The sequence below is a fragment of the Coturnix japonica genome, chromosome 19 (genome assembly GCF_001577835.2).
Source record: "Coturnix japonica isolate 7356 chromosome 19, Coturnix japonica 2.1, whole genome shotgun sequence".
Classification (NCBI taxonomy): domain Eukaryota; kingdom Metazoa; phylum Chordata; class Aves; order Galliformes; family Phasianidae; genus Coturnix; species Coturnix japonica.
The window spans coordinates 2,735,923-2,745,249 of NC_029534.1; the positions used below are offsets into that span (position 1 = coordinate 2,735,923).

A 9,327-nucleotide genomic window follows, 5' to 3' on the forward strand; every position below is an offset into this window, starting at 1 on the left:
AAGGGTAACAGCTTTCTTTATGAACTGAACAATACTTGCCAGAGTGTTTCATTCTGGAGCCTCTGATGCTGCAAAATGCCACTTAAAGGTGGATCTCTGTGCTCACAGAGTGCTGTGGATGGCAGTGTCACAGGGGTCTGATTGCGCACATCTCAGGATGGAAGCAGAGCTGGTTTATTGCACACTGCTCCAAAGGAATAACTGCTAAGTCTGTAATATTTAATGGCCTAATGAACAAGGACAGCATCTTAGATACATCCTAAAGGAATGCAGCATACCTGGAAATTAAGTAGATGTTAACTTATGCTACATTTATAGATGGAGAAATTATAGAGAAAATACATGTGGCATTAGATTCTGGTATCGTGCTGTTCTGAATGCTTCCTGTGAACATTCTTCAAACAAAACAGTCTCACTCTGTTGGCAACACAAATTTTCATCCTGAAAAAACCTTTTTAAAGTGAGATTTCCTGTTTATTACTGCTCAAGAAGACGACATCAAATGCATTGAAGAGCTTCTGCCTCTTGTGTCTTTGAGACCGATCATGAAAATGTTTCTGATCCTTATTATCATTCACTTCCTAATAAGATAGTGACAATTCTGGTAGTACAAAGGGAAGCCAAGTGGAATGTAGCCTCTTCCCTCAGGTCAGCAAGGACAGAAAAAGTCTCTAATGCTGAATATGTGACATAGGCAATATATAACAAGAACCTTTGTCAGTATTCCAGCTACTGTAGACTGAGTTTAGAAACACCTTCATATCACAACATTCCTCCTCTCATTCTGCACAGAGATTGTTTTCTTTCATGTGTTTCAATGGCACACCTCTCAAAGAAGACATAGGACAGCTAATCGTATTTGGGAACTGAAACCTACCATATGCTGCCAATAGGTAGGGACAACTCCCAAACATTTGGAAGAATAGCATCTCAGCTTTCATGCCAAAGGACTCCACTTTCTGTGCACTGACCATCTCTGTATCTATAAATACGTGTGTGTGTTTTACTGTGTGGAACTTGGTGCTGAGGCTAAAGGTAGGGGCAGACACAGGGCTCACATGAGCCTCTTTCTGGCACCTCGCACTCTAGCAAAATGTACCTTGCTGAAATGCCAGCTTTTACTGTTCTCTGGCCACAATGTCTGTTTGCTCATTGTTGCATGCTACTAACATCCTCTAAGCCACAGATGTGCATTTATTTTGCAGGTGGAGAACAGATATACCCAGTGATTAATCCAAATGTAAATAGGAATGAACAGCAAAGCAGCAAATTGAAGCATTGTCTTGCCAGCCATTGGCCAGTGCCTCTCATGCTGCTCAATAGGCACAAAGGCAAGAACACCAGCTTCTTCAATCTAAGCCACCAGAAACTATCAAGATGAGGCAGATTTCAAGCCCTCTAGAGAATCTTAGCAACTTCTTGTAAACCATGAACTTTTATTACCTTAAATTAATGAGGAGCTCCCCCTCCCCTCAGAGCCAAGATGGTTCCCTTTTCCTTTGTCCATACAGTGGTTTTCTAAGCAACTGATTAAATTCCTGATACAGAGTACAGGTTACATGGTGCAGCTCAGAAAGTTCATCTGCTAAGCTTGGTCTGATTACTGCATTTTGGAGGCTGACAAAACAAGAAATCTCAGGAAACTCATATGCTCATGCTGCGTGGAGCTTCTACATTTCAGGCACAGAAAGGGAAGAGTTATTACAGATACCTCTGCAGAACTTTAAATAAAAAGTGCAATTCCTGCTGAAAATCTTTTCTCTGTGTTGAACAGAGACACACAGACCAATCTGAAACAGCCAGGACTGCTGTAAGTGTTAATTATGTGGATTTGTTGTTCAGGACACTGAATCCAACCCTCCTTCTCTCCTTTTCTCATTTCCCCCTCCCTCTCAGAGAATTCATAGCCACTATCTAATCTGACAAAAACTGTGTTCTCTTTTATACTTGGAGGTCACTCTATGTTACTTACAGTGTGTTGCATTATGTCAAAAGGCATAACACAACATAATGAAAAGCAGACTAATATAACTCAACATGACATCAATGACATAATATGATGTGGCTACTGAAAAATGCACTGTTGTCATTGTTTTGTGTTTTCATCTGACACCTACTTGCTATTCCAGAATGGAGCATTTGTTGCAGAATTGGGGGAAGAAGGTTTTGGACTGAGCATGCCTGTTTCTGCTGTGCCTCTCATCATTTTTGCAGGGGGATCACTTCATTGGCTTTGTTGGGGTTCCTCCTCATTTGCAGTAGTAAGGATCAGGCTCTAAAAATCATCATGCACATAAATGCAATTACATTAGGAAAGCCATCAAGTTGGAAAGTGCAGCTCCTGGGAGTAGGAAAATGACAACACTGTTATAGTCCCTGTAACCTTAGCTCTGCCCTCTTGGGTAGCAAATGAGCCTGTACCATTTTTCCTGCAGGATGTCATTTCATTTTGCAAAAGTGTGCAGCAAAGCAGCTGTTCAATATTTCTTTTAACTTCATTACAGAGTCTGTGGTCCCACATCTCATTTGTTGCACATCAACTAAATCCTTTTGTGGGTTAGGTACTTTTCTTCTTCCTGTTTATATTTGCTTTTGTACTGTTCTAATTACCACAGTATATGTGTATTTCAAAACTGAGGCTAAATCTGTCTTCTCAACACACCTGAGAGACTTAGAAGCAGTTACTCCTTGCTTCAAAGACAGAGGGCAGAAGCACAAAAAGGTGTCTTACTTTGGGCCCAACAGAAAAATCTGTCATAGGAAGGCTGCAAACTCCCACTCTTTTGTATTAAATCTCTTTTTCATTCCCTGGCTACTTTATGCTGCCTGGTTCCCCATTGGAAAAAGCAGACATAAGCTTTATTTGTAATAAAGCTTTATTTATAATAATAAATGAAGCTGTGACCTTCTGGAGCTACACTGTCTTTTTGTGCAACAGCTCTGCTTTGCTCTCTACTGAACAGAACCATAACAGAAGATACTATGAGCAATGGTAACCAAAATAACTGATAGGCTGTAGTCGTGGAATCATAGAATTATTGAGGTTGAAAAGTCCAAGACCATCCAGTCAACCATCAACTGATCACCACCACATCACAAAACCATTTCACTCAGTGTGATATCTACCCATCCACCACCCCCCCCCAGGCAGCCCGTGCCAATGAAATCTACCTTTTAACTGAGGACCCCCTGTGCTATCATTCTGTTGGCTGGTGACATGTCCTGACCTGCTGTTTGGCTCACTTAGCTACCAAACCCATTTTATGTTCCCAGATCTTCAAAACTTAGACATTAGTTATGTATGCATGGGAGCCAATGTACACAGAAGTGCAACACAAAATCCCGTGGTGGCTTGAAAATACACAATACAGTCACTCAAATGGGAGGAAATTGAAATGTCACTTTCAGTGATATCATTGTGTTCCAAACTCCACCCAAGTACCCTTAAATCATGAGTCAATACCCCAACAGTCATGTTGTATGGGACAAAAGTTTTGAAACTAATACTAAACTATAGGAGCTGCATCTCAGATGGGCTGAAACACTCCCTAAGGTATCAGTCTGTGAAGGAAATACCTCTAACAACCATTTTTGAGGTTTAAAAGTACGTGAAAGAAATATGGGCCCCAAACCCACCACCTTTGCCATAAAAAACTCCCTGCAGCACAAGGTCTGGTATCAAACCATGAGAACCACCAAAGCCTAAATGCTCTGAATTAACAGAGGGTTGATCATCTGGAAGAAACAACTTCAACCCATGTTGTACCTTTTAACATAAGTCAAGACTAAGGCTTCTAGAAGCCAAAATCTCTCTTGAAAGGAAGAACTGCAAAGTGCTCTTTATACCTCATTGGTTTTTGGAGGTCACGTGGAGACAGTGCTCTACAGACTGTCTGTTGTACCCCTGCAGACATGAAAGCTGCCCGCGCTAAGGTAAATGAAGTGCAGGAGAGGACTACTGTCAGCTCATTTCATCCACGATGAAACTCAGGCAACCACTCTGACAGCTTAGGCCAGGTTCCTACAGAGGGCTGAAAGTAAGCATAATATCTATCCCTAAAATGAACTTAGGTCAGACACTTCTCTGAGCTTAACTGTGGACATCACACACCATGTTGTTGAAAAAGTACAGAGCAATGCAGTGAGGAAAAAGTGCATTGGGAAGGAAAAAATGTCAGGAATCTGAACTGGAGGAACCTTATCATAAGTAACGGCGGCTCCCAGCCAACCCTCAGCCTAACTTCCAGGAACAAATGACACATAGGTAACAACAGCAACTGCAGAGGAAGGTCTACCATCATCTTCTACAGCAAACCAAAAACCTAACAAGCTTATCAGAAGGTGGAAGCAAGGAAAACCCACTTTTTTTCCTCACTTTAGTTTTCTTCTTGGGTCTGATGCTCCCTCACCAATGACAGACATTGACTTCCTGCTGTATTAGAAGGAAAAGCATAAAAACACATTATAACCCAGGAAATTCTGCATTCACTTTCAGACATAAGAATGCCACTCAGAAATTCTAGATCGCATGTATGTCTCAGTCACCAAGAGCACTGAAGAAAACCAAGTTCCTTGGGAAAGACTGATGTGAACTCTGAGCCTAATGTTTTTATTTTCCAATATGCCAGGTACAGAGGAATCCAGTTTTCATTAACTTTATTAAGCCAGACGCTGTCTTTTGCCAACTGAGTGTATATTCAGTAAGGCGGTCAAGTGTACAGACCGTACTTTTATCTATTGCTTAACGTGTTTATATTTGAAGTTCTCATTCAGCCGTTGGAGTTTTCTGCTGTGCAGAAACTTGTGTAGATAAAGATGGGTTAGGAAAGATGTCATTTGCATTAGGGTTTTTGTCATTGTGTTGTGAAAACTGTTAATATGCAAGGAGGCATCAGCTGTCTGTCATCTTGTATTTCCCTTTTAGTATTTACTATTTTTTCTTATAAGGAAATATGCACATTCAAGGTTAACAAAAGTGCAGAAAGAGGTAACTTTAGCAAACCCAGTCAGCAGTGGATTTGCCCTGCGCTTGAGACTCAGTTCTTATCAGCAAGCTGATGGGCCTTGGAAGATAAAGACTCAACAAAGGCAAAGACACTACTGGGAGGTTATCCTTGTGCTTCCCTACCTTTAGGTCCAAGAATGTCTCCCAAGGCCTTGATGGAAGCTCATGAATTTAAGGGATTTTTTTAATTAACTCACTTATCTACTTGACAAAATGTACAATTTAAGTTTCTCGTGCATAAGATAGGATGTCTAGCTGTCCTCTTCAAGTAGCCCTTTGTCACTGTAAACCATGCTTGACTTCCTGATTTGTTTAAGGAAAAAGCCACTGAGTTTGCAGACATCCTTTATCCCACTTAGCCACAATTCCTTCAAGAAATCCAGCAGCAAAGGTGGATACAGTTATTGTAAATAATGTTGTGTAGAACCCAGTGCAAATGAAGGTAGGAGGATACAGCTCAACAAGAACAGAATGGGTTTCTAATGAGAGGGAAGGTTTCACTCTCAGCATGGCTATTATTATGTCCTACACATTAATTCAGACAGGAAGTCTCAAAGTAGCAGACTCCACTGCCTCCCTGGGCATCCTGTGCCAGTGCCTGACCACTCCTTCAGAGAAGATTTCCTAATAATCCAACATGAACCTGCTCTGGCACAACTTGAGGCCATCCTGCCAAATGCAGCCTGAATATTTGATTTCCCAGCTCATCTGACCATAAATCATAAATCCTAGTAATGTGTCCTACATCACAGAAGAAGCAAAAATATCCCGTGCTATTTTTTTCTGCTCACATTTCTTGTCACTTGTCTTACACATACATTCCCAGCTTACTGTGGCAGGAACTGTTATTTGTTATGTAGTTGTACAGCACCTCATACAATGGAATCTGAGCCCCAAACCACGCTTTCTATGTGCTAAGGCAAGACTGATAAATAAATAACTACCATCAGCAGAACAAGCTGCTTTCAGGCAGCGTACCTCTGCAACTGAGAGCACAATCCAGGGAAGGGCTGAGTGCCTGCAGCTCTCATTGACTCCAGCCAGGCTGTAGTAGCTCAGCAGCTCTCAGCATCTCTGAGGATTTACTCTGCAGTGTGTTTGCTTTTGCCTCTAGTGAGCAATGTGAGGAAGGCAATAGTGTGACTCTGAAAACCACAGCTCCCAGCCACTTCTCCCCTGGTGCTGAGTGAGAGAGTGAAAGCTTGCAGACCAGCCGTTACCTTTCTCATGCGGGTGTCGCAGCGGGAATAAAAGCAAAACATGGAGCTGAATTTATTTCTAGCCAACGGAAATTTCATATTGAAGGTTACAGGCGTCCTGTGCCTCTTAAAAGCAAGTAATAAAATGCTGCTCTCAATTACAAATTGTATTTACATTTCAAACCCCCATATGGGTTAGTGAAGAAAGGGGAGGTGTCACATGCATTAGCAGCAGCACTGTGCCATGATTAGTTCCAATTTTTCACTCTTTGTAATACGCAATTAATGCCTCCTCTTTTTTCTTCTTGCAAACTAACCCTGTGGCCATGACAGGTCAATAGCAGACAAGGCACAACTCCTGCCTCATACCATGATCCAATGCTCAATCCAAGAGCATTGAGCTGACCATCTCTAAAATCTCCTGTAACAGGATTCACATGTTAAGTACAAATTCAATAATGATTGACTTCTTTTCTGTTTGGCTAAACTTTTCAAAATGTAGGGTCATTTAGCAGAGAAATGCAAAAATGCCTTCAAATGTGCACAGCTTCATTTTCCTGTGCTAGAAAAGTCAAACTCCCTTCTCTCTGTCCCCAAGCTGTAATAAAGGCAAAGCACCCATCATCTTAAATCATAGAGTCATAGAATGGCATAAGTAGGAAGGAACTTTAAAGATCATCAAGTGTCAACCCCTGCTGCCATGGGCAATGTTGCCACCCACCAGATCAGTTTGCGAAGGGCTCCATCCAACCGAGCCTTGAACACCTCCAAGGTTAAGTGATGCACATATCTCATGGCCAGCCTGCTGCTTCTCACAGCTCATTTGTGTGCCCTGGCATCAACAGTTCTGTGAGACCATCTTGCCAGGTGTAGTTTTGAAATAAAGGTGTTCAGCATTGCCTACAGGACCTCAAATATTTACACAGACTCTCAGCATTAAAAAAAATCTGCACCAGATCACTGCTCTCACAGTGTTTTTCCCCTTTAGCCAGGCTAAGCACATATGAGATTATCTCTACAGATTCTTGGGACTACTGATCATTTGATGTCCCCAGCTGCCTTCTCAGCAGCCTGTATTAGCAACAATATCAAAAGGTGTTTTCATACCAGGAACTGTTCTATAGTCTGGTTATGCTTTGGTTGTAATGATATTCATGTCCAGGTACTGCAGAACAAACCTGAGGCCTCAGAGGAGAAAGGATGCTCCATGCTGCAAGTGAATGAGGACCTGTGGATGAGGCTCTGTGGTGCTTCATAGCCTTGTCTCCCCCACATGCATTCCCAACACAACTGTGATGACCACAATGGAAAAGCTGTGCCAGGTTTCCTGCTGTGTAAATCACTTTTGCAATCATTTGGGCCATGTCAATTTACCGTGGCTAACCTGGTTTGCTTTTATTTATAAATAATACATCTGTTGCACAGTGGTTATAAATAGTATTTCATTAATTTTATTACTTATTTAGATATTTCCCTACAGGGCTAATGCAGAGTTGTAGTTGCATTCCTGTTTCTGCTTCTGTTCTTTCCAAAGTTGAGGCTGCAGCTAAGCTGTATGGTTTGCTTGGAGCCGAGGCTGCACTCAGTAGCTTGCCTTTGGATGAAGAGCACGTTTGGTGTAATTAGATTTGTGGGTTTAGGTGTTTGGGGGTTATTTTATTTTATTATTTTTTTTAGTGTACAACAGTGTAATAAAAAGAAATGGCTGTAATTTATAGCCTAGCACTTGGCAAGCGGATTGTCTGGTCTCGGATTTTTATAATGGCAGAAATTTTCAATTTAGGTTAGAATTTCAAAAGAGATTAGCACCCACAATTAAGGCAGGTATTCAGTGCTGCAAGGGCCAGGCATTTAAAGATCATGAATCAGGCATGAAAATGCCAATATTAACCTTCAAATGATGAGAAGATATAGACAGAAGCTCACAGCTATGGGTAGATATGTATATCCAGGTACCTCTGAATAAGGCTACTGCTTAGTTCTGCACTAAACTCTCTATTTAAGTAAATGTACTCTCTATTATGTTTTTCATTCAAAATGTAACATTTGTGATACTGAAAATACATCCTCTAAAGAAAAACATTTTGACTTTGGATTAAGTATCCTTAAGAAAATTAATTTAAAAATATTTTATTTATCTTAATAGCAGCAGTTCACTAGGAGAACCTGGAACTGAACTATCCTCTGTGCCACAATATTGCACCAGTTTAGCTCAGGAATGTGGGTTCCTTTTTTAGCATTCGAGATTGGCTTCCTTTGTGCCTTTATTTCCAAGCTTTTCTCTGCAAGAATGATCTCAAAACTTCCTGTTCTGAGTACCACACATTCTGAGATTCCACAGCCATAATCTAGCTCCAGGGACTGCAGACTTAAGAAGAACACTAAGTATGATATGAATCACAAAATAAATAAATAAATAAGAGAACTATGAATAAGGTGTGTTGTTTTTCTTTATGAAGAAAGCTCAGACTTTGCTTTCTTTGCAAGAGTTCAATCCTTAGGATAATGAACACCCAGACATAAAGAGAACTTCTGAGACGAGAGACTTCTGAAATATGTAATTGCACTTTTAGGCGCTGAGAGCCTTGGCAGAGCAAATACACATTAGATGGTACAAATGCCAGCATAACAAATGGAAAAGTTTAGTCAAAATGGATTACGAGTTACCGTGTACACTGTACTCTGGTACTGCAAATGCATACATTGGGACATTGTGAAAGAGGGGCCCCTTTCAAACAGATGTATTGACCCAGCCTGATCCAAAGCCATCCAGAAGCAATGAAGCAGTGTGCCATGGCCTCGCATCAAGTGCAAAAGTAAGCACGTCAAGAGGGCCTTTCTGGACTCAGAAGTCTTTTGAGATCATGTCTTGCATTCAGGCACAGAGTGAAAAGTGCTGATTGTATCCCATTGTCCCCGTGCATAACTGCTGCAAAGATGGATTTGCACTGTTTACTTAAAGCAGAAGTCTACTTGCCTATGTTATTGTAATACAAAAAAGCGATGCCTTGGCGCTGAAATACAGAGAAGCAATGGCACATTAACACCATGTTACTGGAATACATCAGAGCGGTTTTGCTCTGTGCTGTATTACTTACTACAGGGCATCTCAGTAACAACAGC

The 9,327-nt window shown here is 41.2% G+C and overlaps 1 protein-coding gene across 2 annotated transcripts in view; it reads right to left on the reverse strand.

Annotated features, from left to right (window-relative positions):
* The window catches only part of MYL10 (myosin light chain 10), an 82,746-nt gene that overhangs the window by 22,838 nt on the left and 50,581 nt on the right, over positions 1-9,327 (reverse strand). The window contains exon 1 of one of the 2 annotated variants that reach the window (XM_015881031.2): positions 5,984-6,086. The exons of the other annotated variant lie outside the window; for it this stretch is intronic. The gene's annotated coding sequence lies outside the window, so the exon portion shown is untranslated. Of the gene's footprint in view, positions 1-5,983; positions 6,087-9,327 lie in introns of those variants that run through there. 2 annotated transcript variants of the gene reach the window in all.